Raw genomic sequence first — 18,475 nt, 5'->3', positions numbered from 1 at the left:
AAGGTGCCAGATCTCTTTCAAGAATTTACTTGTGTGGGTAAAGTTTACTCATGTGTACCAAGAGGAGGAGGTAAAGAAGTCAGAATTTTCAGAGATACGGGAGCTAGTCAATCTTTGATGGTAAGAGATGAAGAGTTATGCAGTTTGTGAGGAATATTGCCAGAAAAGGTGGTAAAAGGTGGCTGGTTCAGCACAGTGGGCTAAACAGCTAGCTTGTAATGCAGAACAAGGCAGCAGCGTGGGTTCAAATCCCGTACCGGTCTCCCCGAACAGGCGCCGAAATCTGGCGACAAGGAGCTTTTCACAGTAACTTCATTGCATTGAAGCCTACTTGTGACAATAAGTGATTATTATTATTAATATGCGGAATTCAGGGTGGGAAGAGTAGTGTTCCATTATATATGGTAAGGTTGAAAAGTCCAATGAAGAGTGGTGAAGTGATAGTAGGAGTAATAAAGAAACTATCTTGTCCAGGAATACAGTTTATTTTGGGTAATGATATAGCTGAATCACAGGTAGGAGTGATGCCTATTGTGGTTGATAAGCCAGTGGAAAATCAAACAACTGAATGGTTGAAGGACAAATACCTGGGAATTTTCTGGATTGTGTAGTAACAAGGTTGCAAAGTCATAGGTTAAGACAAGAGGATAAATCAAAGAGTGAAGATATAGTTGAAGTTCACTTATCAGAAACGATTTTTGATCAGATGATTGGAAAAGAATAAGAACAGGTAGAGGATGAGGCGGATACTTTCAGTTGAGGAAAATTGGCAGAGTTACAACAGAGAGATATAGAAATAAAATGGATGCATCAGAAAGCATACACGGAAGAGGAACCTGATTGTATACCAGAATGTTATTACCTTAAAAATGATGTCTTAGTGAGAAAATGGAGACCTTTACATATGCAGGCGGATGAAAAGTGGACAGACGTTCACCAAGTGGTATTGCCGGGAGGGTATAGTAAGGAGGTGTTGCAAGTTGCACATGAGGTACCAGTGGGAGGTCATTTGGAATAAGGAAAACTCAAACTAAAATCCAGAAACATTTTTATTGGCCTGGACTACATAAAGATGTAGTTAAATTTTGACAATCATCTCACACGTCGAGTGATGAGGAAGCCTCAAGCGGTGATAAAACCAGTGCCCTTAATACCCATTCCAACATTTGAGGAACTTTTTACAAGGGTCTAAATTGATTGTGTAGGACCGATTCCTAAAACAAAAAATGGGAATCAATGGGCGGGATTCTCCAACCCCACGCTGGGCCGGAAAACCAACGGGTGGGGGGGGGGGCGGCGTGAATCCCGCCCCGACGGCGGCTGCTGGATTCTCCGGAGCCGGTTTTTCAATGGGGGCAGGAATCGCGTTGCACCGGTCGGGGGCCGTTGGCAGGTGCCCCCCCCCCCTCCACCAGCGATTCTCCATCCCGCGATGGGCCGAGTGGCCACCTGTTTTCAGCCAGTCCCACCGCCGTATATTACACCAGGTCCGTACCGGCGGGCCCTGGCTCTGCGGGTGGCCTGCGGAGTCCTCGGTGGAGCAAGGGGGGAGCTGGCCCCATGGGGGACCCCACGGTGGCCGATCCACAGGCGGGCCTATGGCGTGGGGGCACTCTTTCCCTCCGCGCCGGCCGGCGTAACGGTCCACCATGGCCGTCGTGGAGAAGAACCCCCTGCGCATGCGCTGGGATGACGGCAGTACATGCTAGCGCTCCCGCGCATGCGCCAGCTCACGCCAGCCGGCGGAGGCCCTTCGACGCCAGTTGGCACGGCGCCAAGCCCTTCGGCGCTGGCTGACACAGTGCCAACCCCACCGGCGCTGGCCTAGCCCCTGAAGGTGTGGAGGATTCCGCACCTTCTGCGCGGCCCGGCGCCAGAGTGGTTCACGCCACACCTCAGCGCTGGTACGGTCCGACCCGCCGGATAGCGGAGAGTTCCACCCAAAATCATTTGACTATAATGGATGTGTCTACTAGGTTTCCAGAGGCCATTCCAGTGGGATATAACTAAAAAGATCGTGGAGGAGTTACTTAAATTCTTTACTAGATATGGGCTATCCACAGAAATACAATCGGATTAAGGATCTAATTTTACCTCAAGGCTATTCACGGAAGTTATGGATAGCTTAGGAGTAAAACAATTTAAATCAACTGCGTACCATCCAGAATCACAGGAAACGTTAGAACGGTGGCATCAAACGTTAAAGACAATGTTGAAGGCTTATTGCCAAGATTATCCAGAGGATTGGGATAAAGGAATTCCATTCGTACTGCTTCCAATTAGGGATGTACCTAATGAGTGAACCAAATTCAGTCCTTTTAAATTAATTATTGGTCATGAGGTAAGTGAGCCATTTAAATTGATTAAGGAGAAATTGGTGAGTGATCAGTCTGAAATTACATTATGGGATTACTTGTCAAATTTTAGGGAATGATTAATTCGAGCAGATGAATTGGCTAGACAACATTTAAAAGTTGCACAGCATGTGATGAAACAGGTAACGGACAAGTAAACAAACGTTTGTAGTTTTGCCAGTGGAGATAAAGTTTTAGTATTGTTACCAGTGGTAGGTGAACCTTGAAAAGCACGGTTTTATGGACCTTATCAGATTGAAAGGAAATTAAGACTGCATTGAGAAAGTGGGACAATCAGCTTTTATCTCCAAACTGGATTTACTTAAAGTTTACTGGCAGGTATCTTTATCCGAAAGGGTGAAGGAGATTTCAGCTTTTGTGACTCCAGATGGTATATACCAATTCAAAGTTGTGCCATTTGGCATGAGAAACGCACCAGCCACATTTCAACCATTAACTAACAAAGTTGTTTCAGGATTACCCAATTGTGCATAGACGATTTGCTGATTTTTAGTCAGACACGAAAAGAACATTTGAAGCATCTGATGTAGTTATTTGATCGACTTCAGGAGGCGGGTTTAGTGGTAAATCTAGCCAAAAGTGAGTTTGGAAAAGCCCAAGTCACGTTCCTTGGCCATACAATTGGACAGGGACAAATGCTCCCACAGGATGTGAAAACAAACGTTATTGGGAAGTTTCCAATTCCCTCGACACGAAGGGAAATAATGTGATTTCTTGGCATGAGTGGATTTTACTGAAAATTGGTGCTGAATTTCAGCAGCGTGGTTGCTCCACTGACGGACTTGCTGAAGAAGTGTAGCAAATTTCAATGGACGGCAGAGTGATGAACAGGCATTTCACGGCCTGAAGGCTGTGGTAACCACTGCTCCTGTGTTGGCCACCCCAAATTACACAAAACCATTCATGGTGGCTATTGATGCGAGTGATGTTGGGTAGGTGCTGTGCTCTTGCAAGAAGACGACGAAGGAATAGAGCGGCCTCTTGGATATTTTTCCAAGGAATAGAATGATCACCAGAGGAAGTATTCAACAACTGAAAAGGAGACTTTGAGCTTGGTGCTGGATTTGCAACATTTTAACATTTATGTTACTAGCAATTCGTCTGAAACAATTATATATACTGATCATAATCCATTGACATTTTTGGAGCAATTCAGGAATAAAATGGCAGACTGTTTCAATGGAGTTTATTATTACAGCCATTTCATTTGAGAATTATACATATGGCAGGACGAGAAAATGTGATAGCCGATGCTTTGGCACGAATGTGATGAAGAGAAGCAGGTTCGATGGTGGGAGGCGAAGAAATAAAATGGACTGTATTATTATCAGTGTTGGCCTGTTTTGTTTTTGTTTAAAAAATGTATATTCATTGTCAATTGCTTTTAATGGAAAAGTGAAAAGGTGAAAAATGAAACCATCTTTGAAGTTAATAGTTTTTTTTTCTTGGGGGAAGGTGTCATGGGAGTGTCCCTTTCAGAAATATTTTTGTCTTATCACATGGCTTCAGTGATGTCATTATGGGGGTGGAGCTGGGCTGTGGGAGTTGGATTTACTTTCACTTTGGTTTGGGGATGGTTTGTGGCTCTGACTTCACCTTTGGCTGCTGCACTCAGGAGGAGAAGTCTCTATCTTCAGTTTAAAAGCCATTTCCAGACTGCTTGATAACTTGAAAATAAATAATTGCTTTCTGGAAGGACTTCAAAACTGCTGTTTTGGAAAGGAAACAAGAGCATTCATACAAGGTCTAGAGTGCTGTGTGCTGGGCCACACCTTTGAAAAGGGGGTATTGGTTTATGGGATCTTGTTATTAAATTGGAACAGTTAATAGGGGGAATTTATTAAGGGTGATACATAGATTATTGTAGCTGTTTGGGGTTTTTATGTTGGTAGTTGATTAAAAAAAATGCTTAGTGTGTGTGTTTATAAAAGTGTTAACTAAATTTGTAGAATAAAGCTTGTTTTTGATTAAAAGTGCTTAAGGCCACTGTTGAATAACACCTGAAAGGCAGGCCCTTGTGCTTCTCATAACCAGAAGTAATAAACAGTTGTAGGTCAGGTGAACTCCATGATATACTTTGGAGTTTTCTAAACCCTGGCCCATAACAATTCACCTGGCAAGCATATTGTGGTAGCGGATGCGTTGTCTAGAGCTACATCAGCACAAGATGACAGCTCCACTGGAGAGGATGTACAGGTTCATATAGATATGATTACGGAAACACTACCAGAGGCGGGTGCAAAGTCAAAACTGATTGTTGAAGAAAAAGAGAAGGATGAAGTATTGCAAATATGGATACACAATCTCAACAATGGATGGCCAAAAGGTTCATAGTGTAGCAAATAGTTACTGAGGCAAGCGAGAATCGTAATTCCATAGTCTCTGCGCAAGGAGTTGCTACAAAAGATTAATGAGGGTCACCTTGGAATCGAGAAATGCAAGCGATGAGTGCGAGTATATTGGCCGGGAATAAACAAAGACAGACAGTGATAAGTAATGGGTTAAGAGACATTGCAATTACTTGTCTCATTTATGTTACGTATCCAATAATTGACACTGATATGTAAAGGGGCTTCAGGTGGCCTCTGTGTCAGTTGATGTGTAGTTTTGTGCAGAGTCTGTTGGAATGAAATAAGTGTGTGTTGGTGAAAAAGGAACAGAACTTTTGACTCTTCATACCACAGCAACTAAAACGTCTAACAGACAGGACATGGGTGGAAAAGTGTACCACTTGTCAACAATATCAATATTGATAAGCAAAAGAACCGATGAAAATAGGTGAAATTGTGTCAGTTCCTTGGCAAAAGAATGGGATAGACTTATTCTACCTTGATGGTAGAAAATATTTGGTAGTGGTAGATTATTACTCAAATTATCCAGAGATAGCACAATTATCTAGCTCATCAGCAAATTGTGTAATCATGCATACAAAGACAACGTTTACAGGACATGGAATACCTGAGTTAGTAATGAGTGATAATGGACCATGCTTTAACAGTAAAGAATGGCAGGAGTTTGCATGATAATATGATTTTAAGCATGTAACGTCAAGTCCATTATACCCGCAATCAAATGGCAAAGCAGAAAAAGAGGTTCAGATAATCTGGAAGGCTATAGACATTAAAGATGATCCATATTTAGCACTGCTAAGTTATCAATCATCTCCATTAAGTTGTGGTTTAATCGCCAGAAGCGGTGCTGATGAATCTGAAACTTTGAACAACTTTGCCATGCCACACCAAGCAACGGCTGAATGAGAAGATCAGATCAAATGGAATCTCAGAAGAAACAAAAGGAATATTACGACAAGGCTACCAGGAGCCTGGAACCTTTGAAACCAAATGGCATGGTGAGAGTGGAGGATCCTGATGGCTGGTCAAAACTGTCTAAGGTATTGCAGAAAACAGGTCCAAGGTCGTATACTGTGATAACTGATCAAGGACAGGTTTTAAGGAGAAATAGACGAGCACAGTGAAATAATCTGTTGCTGAACAGCAAGGCAAGGATGTATATGAAATTTTACATTCATCAAAACCTACACAAGCAGTGAACGAGTTAAATGTCAATGTACAGAATGTTGTTCAGACCAATGAGACAATCATAGCAGATGTACCTACAGAAGTTCAGAACTATCACAGATTCACCAGATTTCCCAAAGTTGAGACGATCAACGAGAAACATAAAGAAACCGGAATGGTTAGATCTGTGAATGGACTATATAACTGTACATGATGTAAAATACATTGTTATGTATATCATATGTAATATTTACTGAAATAATGTATTACATGTTTTCTTCGAAATCTCAAGGAAAGGGGATGTAGTGATATGCATTAACAAGTGTATGTGTAAATATGTATAGCCTCCGACCAGTAGGTGTCAGGCAAATGACACTGTAGCCTGGGGGGACTCTTGAGGAGACACCATCGTGGTCAGTCGGGTTTGCATTAGTTCCAGCTTTATAGCATTTGTTTCCTACCCACAGTTTATTATACTATAATAAAACTAACTAGTCTTGAACTAGATGGTCTTCAGAACGCCGACTCAGCAATTGTCTCTGTACGAGAACATAACACCTATTCTCTAGTTCCTCCTTAGTTATTTACCTTCTGACCTCTTGCTCCGGTCCCCGCCTCCACCCAGTTAAAGCCCAATTCCTTTTTTTCCAATTAAGGGGCAATTTAGCATGGCCAATTCACCTACCCTGCACATCTTTTTGGATTGTGAGACCCATGCAAACTCCACACGGACAGTGACCCAGGGCTGGGATTGAACCCGGGTTCTCAGCACCGTAAGGCAGCAGTGCTAACCACTGCCCCACCATGATGCCTCTTTCCCCCCCCCCCCCCCCCCGTTATCCATCTGATTCACATCCTGTGAAGATGGGTGGATGACATCGCAGTAGACATGGATTCACTGAGAGCTGTAGCCGCAAATGCATAAGGCAGCTCAGGGAATAGGGTTATCTTTCACTAGAATGAAGCAGAAATGGAAACCGGCAGTCCTGAGCACCCTTTTCAGGACCCTAGTTTGTGGAAGGGGCAAGAAAAGGTGCCCTAAACATTGTCTGCTTCATTTTCCTGGCCAGCAGGCCACAACTGGCAGGGATTCCATCAATGTTGCTGCAAGTGAGTCTTAATAAAAATAAGGTTGGCACATGGAGCACATGTACCCTCATGGATAATGCCACAGGAACAGACCTGAGAGAGGTTGATAGAGAGTTGCCTGGGTACAACGTCCAAATCCCTTCCTCAAGTGTTATAACCTGCCTGATTACTACTGGCTGGGAACTATTGCCTATCCCACAATCGTTAGTGAGTATGAGCAGTGGTGGAGTGCTGCTGCTGCTGAAGGATCAGACAAAACAGGGTTGGTTGGTGGTTGGTTGTTTTAAAGCAATGGGTCTCCTCTTGCTGAAGATACGTACATAGACCATATCAATGAGAAGCAGTAATAGACCTCTTAGCCCCTTGAGCCTGCTCCACCATCAATATCTGATTGTAACCTTGACTTCACATTCCTGACTACTCCAATAACCTTTCACCACCGTGCTTATCAAAAATCTATCTCACTTTGCCTTTAAAATACTTAAAGACTTTGCTTCCACCGTCTTTTGAGGAGTTCCAAATACTCTCAACCCTCTGATAGAAAAAAAAAGTCTCCTTGTCTCTTCTTAAGTTGGCGACCCTATATTTTTTAAATAGTGACTCCGAGTTTTAGATTCTCCGAATGGGGAAACAGGGGGTGGGATTCTCCGCCCCGCCGCACCACATTTCCGCCCCAACCTGCCGGTGGGATTCTCCGCTACGCCGGCCGGTCAATGGGGTTTCCCATTGTGGGGCAGCCCCACGCTATCGGGAAACCCCCGGGCGCCGGCAAAACGGAGAATCACACTGGCGGAGAATCACGGCCATCGTTTCCACATCCACCCTGTCAGGATCTTGTGTTTCAATCAAGTCACCTCTTACACTTCTAAACTCCCGCAGATGATAACCTAGCCTGTCAGACAGATCATTCCTCATAAAATAACTCACCCATTCCAGGTATGAGTCGAGTAAACCTTGTCTGAATTGCTTCCAATGCATTTACATATTTCCTTAAATAAGGAGACCAATACTGTACATCATATTCCAAATGTGTTCTCACGAATGCCTTGCATAACTGATGTATAATCTAACTACCTTGATATCCAATTCCCACCGTAATATATTATAATATTCTACTAGCTGTGATGTGCACTGAATGTAAGCTCTTAACCAGAATTTTCCACCTACCTAATCGCATCAAGCGGTCTTGAGTGCTCCCCTGCTCCATGCATTGGTATCTAGTTGACTGTCATCACCAGCCAGAAGGACAGTGATGTGTGTATCATGAAAGCCATGTGTGGCACTCATTGCTGGACTGACCACTGCCTTATCATTTCAAAGTTAAACATCAAGATCTATCCCCCCCCCCCGCCCCCCCCAACCACCCCACCTAGATGCCTCAAGGGCATGAACGTGTCAATGTCTCAAGGCTCAAACAGACAGTCATGAAGGAATCATTCTCAAAGAAATTTGAGAGTCATCTGTGTACAAAGAAAATAAGACTTTTACTGCCTTGACAATGCTGGATGACCATCGAAGATATAGTGTACTCCACAGCTCTAGAGACCGTTGGCCCTAGCTCTCATAAGCATCATAGACTGGTTCCTGGTTGGATGAAAATAGTGAGGTAATCAAAACATCAGCTCTGCTGGGTTTACCTCAAAGACAAGTCATCAGTATTTAAGCACGATGCCTACTGATGTAACTGTAGGACTGTCCAATGCAGGGGAATAAGACACTGAAAGATTTGTTTCTTGGGGGTAGGTTTGCAGGATTGAAAGAGCTGGAAGCGAAGTATGAGCAGAGGGAAATGTTTAGATACATGCAGGTTTGAGATTTTGCCAGAAAGGAGATACAGAGCTTCCCGGTGGAGCCAGCCTCCACATTGATGGAGGATGTGCTGACGATAGGGGACTGGAGAAGGGGGTAGTGTCAGCGGTTTATGGAGCTATTTTGGAAGAGGAGAAGGCAGCACTGGAAGGGATCAAAGGAAAGTGGGAGGAAGAGTTGGGAAAGGATATAGAGGAGGGGTTCTGGTGTGAGGTGCTCCAGCGAATGAACGCCTCCACCTCGTGCGTGAGGTTGGGGCTGATACAGCTGAAGGTGGTTTATAGAGCACACCTCACGAGGGCGAGGATGAGCTTCTTTGAAGGGGTAGAAGATTTGTGTGAACGTTGTGGGAAGAGGCGCGCAAATCACGTTCATATGTTTTGGTCCTGTCCAAAGCTGGAGGATTACTGGAAGGAGGTTTTTAGGGTAATCTCTAAAGTGGTGCACGTGAAACTGGACCTTTGGGAGGCCATATTCGGGGTGTCGGACGAGCCGGGGTTGGAAACGGGTGCGGAGGCAGATGTTGTAGCCTTCGTCTCGTTGATCGCCCAAAGGCAGATCCTGTTACGGTGGAGATCAACCTCTCCACCCTGTGCCTTGGCATGGCAAGGGGATCTGTTGGAATTCTTGACTCTTGAGCAGGTTTAGTTTGAACTGAGGGGAAGAATGGAGGGGTTCTCAATTCATGAGCATTAATCATTATGCACTTTCAAGAACTGGATAACATTGAACATTAGTTGGGGGGGGATGGGTGAGGTGTGTGTTTATGGGGACTATGGATGATTCCTGATTCCTTTTTGTCATTTGTTTATGTGAACATGCGGGCTACTGTTTGGGGTTTGGTGGGAGGATGGGATTGTTGTTATTGACATGGGGATTGACATATTTGTTACTGATTATTGTTTATTGTTGGCGGGTGTACATTTGGGAGAAAATGTGAAAAAGGAAAATAAAAATATTTTTTTAAAAAAAGGACTGTCCAATGCAAGCAGAGAGAGATACAAGACATGGCTGAATCAGAAAGCATATGCATTTCAGTCATATGCAGGCCACAAAGAATGTTATAGCTTCTACATTGCTTAAGGGCCCCAGTCTACTAATTCATCACCTTTAAATACAACCAGCCGTCATCCATTACTGAAGAAGGAAACAGGTTGCCATGAGTTGCTCTCTTGATGACCCTCCCAACGTGATGAAAGCAATCAAAGACCAGTCTAACGGTAAATCTCCAGAGCTGATGCTACCTCATGTTTACAAGACAGGCCAGTGCCTGGTCAAGAAGCTCAGTCTCTGTGGAAACAAGAAACCATCCCACAAAAATACAAAGATGTCTCCACTGTCCTTTGTACAAGCAAAAGGGAAGTTTTTAATCTTGTGACAATCATAGAGTAATCTCATTCTTCTATATCGCCAGCAAAATCTTCATCAGAATCCTTCTGAACCACTTACTGCAACACCTCAACCAAAATCTGCTGCGAGACTCAGTTGAGCTTCAGAAAAGGTCAAGGAACCACTAGTGTTTGCAGTTAGGCGGCTGCAGGAAAAATTCCAAGAGTAGAACATGGACCTGAATATAATGGCATTGACCAGATCAAGGCTTTTGGCACTATGAGCCATGAGGGCCCTTAAGAGATACTGGAGAAATTTGGCCTCCCTGAGAAGTTCATCACTATGGTTCAACAGTTCTGATGGCATGCTTGCACGTGTCCTGAATGATGGTGAGTATACTGACCCATTCCAAGGTCACTAATGGAGTTACATACCGCTGCGTGCTCGCCAACCCTCTTCAGCATGTTTTTCTCCACCATACCCTTAGATACCATCCATAATGATGATCCTGGCTTTGAAATCAGAAATGGCATGGATGGGAAGCTGCTCAATCTGAAATGATTCGAGCCAAAGACCAAAGTAATTTGTCATGACTTTCTGTTTGCTGATGACTGTGCACTCGCTGCCAGTTCAGAGCTGGTCATTCAGTGTAGCGTAGGCTCATTCTCCATTGCAGATGACAACTTACAATCAGCAAGAAAATGGAAAGAATGTATCAGTCTCCTCCAGCAAACTCCTAACTTGAGCCAAGGGATACAATTCATAAACAGAACCTGTCAGCAATGGATACGTTCACTTATCTCGGCAGCACATTCTCTTGCGCTATCAATGTTGGTGATGAGACACATGCAAGAATTGCCAAATCAAGTGTCATCTTTAGTAGACTTCAAATCTCAGGCTGGGAATAAAGAGGAATAAGTTTAACAAACTGAAAATCTATAGACTAGAGCAATAATCATGCCCACTCTGCTGTATGCATGCAAGATCTGGACTGTGTACCAGCACTATGCCAAGAAACTCAACCATTTACCTTTAAGCTGCCTTCGGAAGCTTCTGAAGATCAGATGACAAGGCAAAACGTCAGACACTGAACTGCTCACCCGAGCTAGCATGCCAAGTATCCTCACCATGTTGAAATAGTCGCCACTGCGTTGAGCTGGTCATGTAGCGAGAATGACTGATGCTTTATTCCCAAAGCAAACCTTCTATGGGGAGTTTGAGTCTGAGGTGTAATTTCAAAATAAGTCAAAAGAAGCTCTACAACGACACACTGAAGGCTTCAGTTATGAGTTTTGATATTGACAAGTCCTGGAGATGATATTCTAGCAGTGCTGCACCTAATGCAACCAAATCTTTAAAGATGTGCAGCCTCTTTTGAAAGCAAGCACATATCAGAGGCAAAAAGAAAATGCAAGGAGAAATCCCACTTCTCCAAAACCCAACGGCCTGCAGTATCGTATTTATGGCAGAACCTTTTGTCTACAGATCAGCAATGTACCCAAGGAATCATATCAGATGAGCGCCACAAGAGAATGCAGCAGAAGTTGGAGGACCTGGAGAACAGGTCCAGGAGGCAGAACTTAAGGATCATTGGCCTCCCTGAAGGAATTGAGGGGTCAAATGCAAGAGCATATGTGGCGAGTATGCTGGAGACGCTGATGGGACCGGGGCGTTTACTCGGCCCCTGGAAGTGGATGGTGCGCATCAAGCCCTCGCAAGGAAGCCGAAGGCGAATGACCCGTCGAGGGCCATGGTGGTGCATTTCCATCGCTTTTCGGACAAAGAACTTGTTTTGCGGTGGGCCAAGAAGGAGCGGAGTAGCAGATGGGAGAACAGCGAGGTACGCATCTACCAGGACTTGGGAGCGGGGCTGGCCAAGAGACGTGCGGAGTTTAACCGGGTGAAGGTGATCCTCTTCAAGAACGGGATGAAATTCAGGATGCTGTATCCAGCGCGGTTGTGGGTTACGCACAAAGACCGGCACCTTTACTTTGAGGCACCGGACGATGTATGGTCTTTTATCAAAGAAAAGAAGTTGGAAGCGTCTTAAAGGACACTTAAGTCTTGAAGGAGTTATGTGGCGGTGGTCTGTAATTTTTGTAATTCTTATATCAGTTCAAATAAGACTATATGGGGTTCTGGGTTAAGTATTGGGCTAGGGTGGTGGTCTGAAGGTGCTTGGTTTTTGCAGACATTGGATGTGGAGGGAGTAGGGGGCCCTGAAGTTGGTGCTATTCTGTGGGAGGCTGGATCTGGTTTTAAGTGATTGTCTCCTCATTGGTTTATTTTAATTTCTTTTACTTGAGGTTGTTTACTTACTGGGGACTGCAATTCTTTTAAATGGTTTATGCATGTCGGGAGAGGGGTTCGAACAATAGGGAGCCAGACTGTTCGGCACCAAGGGCGGGGGCTGTCGGGGTTAGCTCGGAAGCGTGGTGCACATGTGCTAAAATGGTGCTTGACCTGGGGGATTAGGTTTCGGGGACTGTTGTTGGGTGGGGGAGAAGTGGGAGGAACTATTATCGGGGAACAAAAGGGAGGTCAAGGGTGGTGGCTGCATGTGGGGGAGCTCGGGGAAGCGGGGGGCACAGCTTCCGGGTTGGCCAAAAAAAGGTTATGGCTAGTCGGCAGGAGGGGGTGGCAGCCCCCCCGTCCAGACTGATTATGTGGAATGTGAACGGTTTGAATGGGCCGGTCAAAAGGGCTCACGTTGGGTTCGCGCATTGAAAGGGGCTGAGGGCAGATGTAGCGATGCTTCAGGAGACACATCTAAAGATTATTGATCAGACGAGATTGAGAAAAGGGTAGGGTGGTCAGGTGTTTCACTCTGGGCTGGACTCAAAGACCAGGGGGGTAGCAATATTGATCAGCAAGCGGGTGGCGTTTGAGGCTGGAAGAATTGTGGCAGATAAGGGGGGTAGATATATTAGTGAGTGGGAGGCTGGAGGGTATACGGGTGGTGCTTGTAAACGTATACGCTCCGAACTGGGACGATGTGGGATTTATGAGACTGGTGTTAGGCAAGATCCAAGACCTAGTCTCATGGCTTCATCATAGGGGGGGACGGACTTAAACACGGTCATTGATTCCGATCTGGACTGGTCAAAATCCAGGACTGGAAGGCCAGCCGCGGCAAAGGAGTTGAGGGGATTTATGGAGCAGATTGGGGGGGGGGACCCATGGAGATTCGAACGGCCGAGGGCGAAGGAGCTTTCATTTTTTTCTCGTGTCCATAAAGTTTACTCCCGCATTGATTTTTTTTGTTCTGAGCAGGGCGCTATTTCCTAAGGTGGCAGGGACGGAATATTCGGCAATTGCATTCTCTGATCATGCCCCGCATTGGGTGGATTTGCGGTTGAGTGAGGAGAGAGGGCAGCGCCCGTTTTGGAGACTGGATGTGGAGTTGTTAGCGGACGAAGCGGTCTGCGGGCGGGTGAATAAGTCCATTCAGAATTACCTGGATACAAACGATACAGGTGATGTATCAGCAGTGGTAGTTTGGGAGGCTCTGAAAGCAGTTGTAAGAGGGGAACTAATTTTGATTCAGTCCCATAGAGAAAAGGTGGAACGAGCAGAGAGGGAGAGATTAGTGGAGTAGATACTTCGAGTGGATAGAAGATATGCGGAGGCCCCGGACACGGGGCTCCTGAGGTAGCGTCGGAAACTGCACGCAGAGTTTGAGTTGTTGACCACTGGGGGGGGGGAGCAGTTGAGGAGGGCAAGGGGGGGGGGGGGGCGGTCTACAAATATGGGGGAAAGGTGAACAGGATGTTGGCGCACCAGCTTAGGAAGAGAGATGCGGTCAGGGAGATTGGGGGAGTAAGGGATAGAGAGGGTAACATGGTATTGGACCCAGGGGGGATGAACGACATTTTAAAAGAATTTTATATAGTAAATTATATGAGTCAGAATCCCCGCCTGGTATAGAAGGGATGAGGCAATTCGTAGACCAGTTGAGGTTGCCGAGGGTGGAGGAGGACCTGGTGGAGGGGCTGGGGCCCCGATTGAGGCAGAGGAAATTTTTAACAGACTGGAGGGCATGTAGTCAGGCAAGGCTGTGGGGCTGGACGGTTACCCGGTAGAATTCTATAAGAAGTTCTCAGAAGTGTTGTGCCCACTGCTGATGAGGACTTTTAATGAGGCTAAAGAGAGGGGAATCCTCCGCCCAACGATGTCACTCATCCTTAAACGAGAAAAGGGCCCGGAGCAATGTGGGTCATCTAGGCCCATCTCGCTTTTGAACGTAGATGCCAAGCTGCTGGCTAAGATTTTGGCCACAGAAGACTGTGTCCCGGGGGTGATGGGGGGGGGGGGGACAACCAAACTGGATTTGTTAAGGATACACAGCTCAATGCTAACATTCGGAGGCTTTTGAATGTAATTATGATGCCCTCAGAAGGAGAGGAGGCGGAGGTTGTGATGGGCGGAGAGAAGGCTTTTAATCAGGTGGAGTGGGAGTATCTTTGGCAGACGCTGGGAAGGTTTGGGTTTGGGGAGGGCTTCATCGACTGGGTGTGATTGCTCTACCAGGCGTCGGTAGCGAGTGTGTGCATGAACTGGCTGAGGTTGGGGTACTTTAAGTTACATTGATGGATGAGGCAGGGGTGCCCCCTCTCCCATGGCGCTCAGAGCATCAAGGAAGTGGCAGGGGCTGGTTCGGGGGGGGGGGGGGGGGGGGGGGGGGGGGTGAAGCACCCGGTTTCGCTGTATGGGGACGATCTGCTCTTGTACTCGGACCCGGTGGAGGGGATGGGGGAGGTTATGCAGATCTTGGGGGAATTTGCAGGTTCTCAGGGTACAAATTGAACGTGGGAAAAAGTGAATTATTCGTGATCCAGGCAAGGAGACTGAAGGAGCTGCCACTCAGGATGGTAGGGAGGAGCTTCTGGAAACAGGTGGCTCGGAAATGGGAGGCATTACACAGGCTCAACCTAACCCGGCTTGTGGAGCAAATGGAGGGGGACTTTAAAAGATGGGATATGCTCCCGCTATCGCTGGCGGGGAGGGTTCAGACCGTGAAAATGACGGTGCTCCCCAGATTTTTGTTTGTCTTCCAGTGCCTTCCCATCTTCATCCCTAAGGCCTTTTTCAAGCGGGTAAACAAGATTATTTTGGGCTTTGTATGGGCAAATAAAACCCCACGGGTGAATAAAATGTTGTTGGAGCACAGGCGGGGGTGGGTTAGCGCTGCCGAACTTCAGCAACTACTACTGGGCGGCATATATAGCGATGATTAGGAAGTGGGTTATAGGGGAAGGGTCGGCATGGCAGCGGATGGAGGCGGCGTCATGCAAAGGCACCAGTTTGGGAGCATTGGTAACAGCACCTCTGCTGCCGTTATCGCCAGCCCGCTATTCCACTAGCCCGCTGGTGGTGGCGGCATTGAGGATCTGGGGGTAATGGAGGAGGTATAAGAAGGTGGAGGGTGCATCAGTCTGGACCCCGATTTGCAACAAGCACAGGTTCGTGCCGGTCAGGATAGATGGCGGGTTCCAAAGTTGGCAGAGACCAGGAATTAGGAGGATGGGAGATCTATTCATAGACGGGAGTTTCCTGGTCTGAAGGCGCTGGATGACAAGTTCAAGCTGCCGCCGGGGAATGGTTTCAGATATTTATAAGTCTGGGACTTTCTGAGAAACAGGTGTTGGCTTTGCTGCTGATCCGGCTATGGGGGATACAGGACAGAGTAGTGTCCGGTACCTGGGTGGGGGAGGGGAAAGTGTCGGCTATCTATCAGGAGTTGTTGGAGGCAGAGGAGGAACTGAAGGGCAAGTGAGAGGAGGAGCTAGGCGGGGAGTTAGAGGCGGGTCAGTGGGCTGATGCCTTAAGCAGGGTTAATTCCTCATCATGTGCTAGGCTCAGTCTAATAGTTTAAGGTGGTACACCGGGCACACATGACGGCAGCAAGGATGAGCATGTTTTTCAGGGTAGAAGATAGATGTACGAGGAGTGCGGGAAGCCCAGCAAACCATGTCCACATGCTTTGGGCATCCCCGAAGCTTGGAGGATTCTGGCAGGGGTTTGCCAAGGCAATGTTTGGTGGTGCCGAGTCCAGAGATAGCGATCTTTGGAGTGTCAGAAGACCTGGGAATTCAAGGAGTGAAAGAGGCCGACGTTTTAGGCCTTTGCCTCTCTGATGGCGCGTAGACAGATCCTTTTAATGTGGAGGGGCTCTTTCCAGAGATAAGAGTTAGTCCTTGTCTGAGCAGAAATCACAAAGTCACCAGGGGCTCCGATAAATTGTTTAAAAAAGTAAACATGTCCATTAGGTTCACTGGCATATGACAAGAGGGTCACACAAGAACACTACACATAGAGGCTACAGATTGATGACAGGAAGTACTTTTCCAAAGGGAAATGTGGAATTGCTTAAGAAACACCAAAATGGAGAGACAGAGGGTCAATGGAAGGAATTGGTAGGAAGGTCAAAGAAACACAGCAAACCTTGAAGGAGGAATATAACATTTCTGTAGGTTGGACTATGAATGAAAGGAAGAGAGCAAGAAGTAAACTCAACAGGGTTACTACTGCCAATCGTTCAGCACATGTGTATCGTTGCAGGTCCAGTACAAGGTCAAATTGATTGAGTCCCAAGGATCACTGCCCAGTTTCATAAAATGCCTACTTAGAGGCAATGGAAAGCTTCACACACCCAGAAGGTGATGAAAGGTAATAATAGAATCATGTAAAAACAGCTTCAATGAATGCTCCCTGTAAATAAATTCAAAAAAATTTCAGCAGAAGGCTTCATTTAGTAAGACAGAATACAGAACAAAATACCTTCACAAATGGCCCTACTAAACAAGCTGAAGGTCAGGTTCCATCTACATGCAATTGCAGCATTTATGAAAATGAACTAATCTGCCAGACAGGCAATACAGCAAATCACAGGAAACAGCTACATGTGTGGACTGTGCAAAAGTTCTGAAATTTCAGGATATAGTGCTATCTAATGTATGGTATGCCTTAAATAATTATATTTATTTATTGATCTTCGCTAAATTAAATCACTGGATGACAAGTTCAAGCTGCCGCCGGGGAATGGTTTCAGATATTTATAAGTCTGGGACTTTGAGAAACAGGTGTTGGCTTTCCTGCTGATCCGGCTACGGGGGATACAGGACAGAGTAGTGTCCGGTACCTGGGTGGGGGAGGGGAAGTGTCGGCTATCTATCAGGAGTTGTTGGAGGCAGAGGAGGAACTGAAGGGCAAGTGGGAGGAGGAGCTAGGTGGGGAGTTAGAGGCGGAATGACAGTAGGAATGTTTGGATTGGAAAGAAAAACAGAAACAAAGCAACTTTATTTTCTTGCTACTGATGTAATACACTTAACAGGCTGTTAATCAGTGCATAGGACTAGACTTAAACAATTTGTTTGTAGAGAATATGGCACTGACTTCTATTGTCTCAGTTTATATCTTGAAAATTGAAGAAGATTTATTAACCAAAGAAAGGTTTGTGGCAGATTATTGGGTAGGGTGTGTGGACAGTACGGATCATGTTATCAAAAAGGTGGTGGTATTGGGTCTTTTTAAAGATATTAAGGTAGATTAGTCTCCTGGGCCAGATGGGATTTACCCCAGAATACTGAGGGAAGCAAGGGAGGAAATTGCTGGGGCCTTGACTAACATCTTTGTACACTCATTGGCTACAGGCAAGATCCCAGAGGACTGGAGAATAACTCATGTGATACTGCTATTTAAGAAAGGTAGCAGGGATAATCCTGGAAACTATAGGCCGGTGAGCCTCACTATAATAATAAATTAGGGACGTATAACACACTAGAATTAGAGAAGTGCTGATATCTGGGAGTGATGTTGGGCTGGGGGAGATCACAAGAGATAGGGAGGGGCTCAGTCTTGGAGGGATTTGAAAGCAAGAAAGAGAATTTTAAAGCTGAGCCATTTGTTTAACCACCAGGGAGCATAGGGATAAATGGATGAACAGCATTTGGTGTCCACATGTTTTTAAACCTCATGTTTAAATAGGATATGGGAAGCTGGTTGGGAGAATATCAGATCAGTCAAGTCAGGAGGTATGGATGAAACATGACTGAAACATTGCATGGTTGCAACAGTGTGGTTAACCGCAAGGTATTTTCCAGAGAGGGGGATGTAATCAGGGGCAGGGACAACAATGACTTTAGTCTTCAATCTTTAAACTGGAGGAAATTTTTGAATTATCAGACTGCTTACTTAACATTTAGTATGGAATAAGCAGAGGCAGTAACATTTTCATAGAACGTAATGTACTCACAGGACAATGCAATACTGGGAAGTAGAATCTTTTCCACAATTTCAAACAATCAGCAGCATAGGAACATTGCCGCACCATTCCAGCATTCCTTTGTTTTTGGC

The sequence above is a fragment of the Scyliorhinus canicula genome, chromosome 9 (genome assembly GCF_902713615.1).
Source record: "Scyliorhinus canicula chromosome 9, sScyCan1.1, whole genome shotgun sequence".
Taxonomy (NCBI): Eukaryota; Metazoa; Chordata; class Chondrichthyes; order Carcharhiniformes; family Scyliorhinidae; genus Scyliorhinus; species Scyliorhinus canicula.
Note: the sequence above shows the minus strand (reverse complement) of the source record.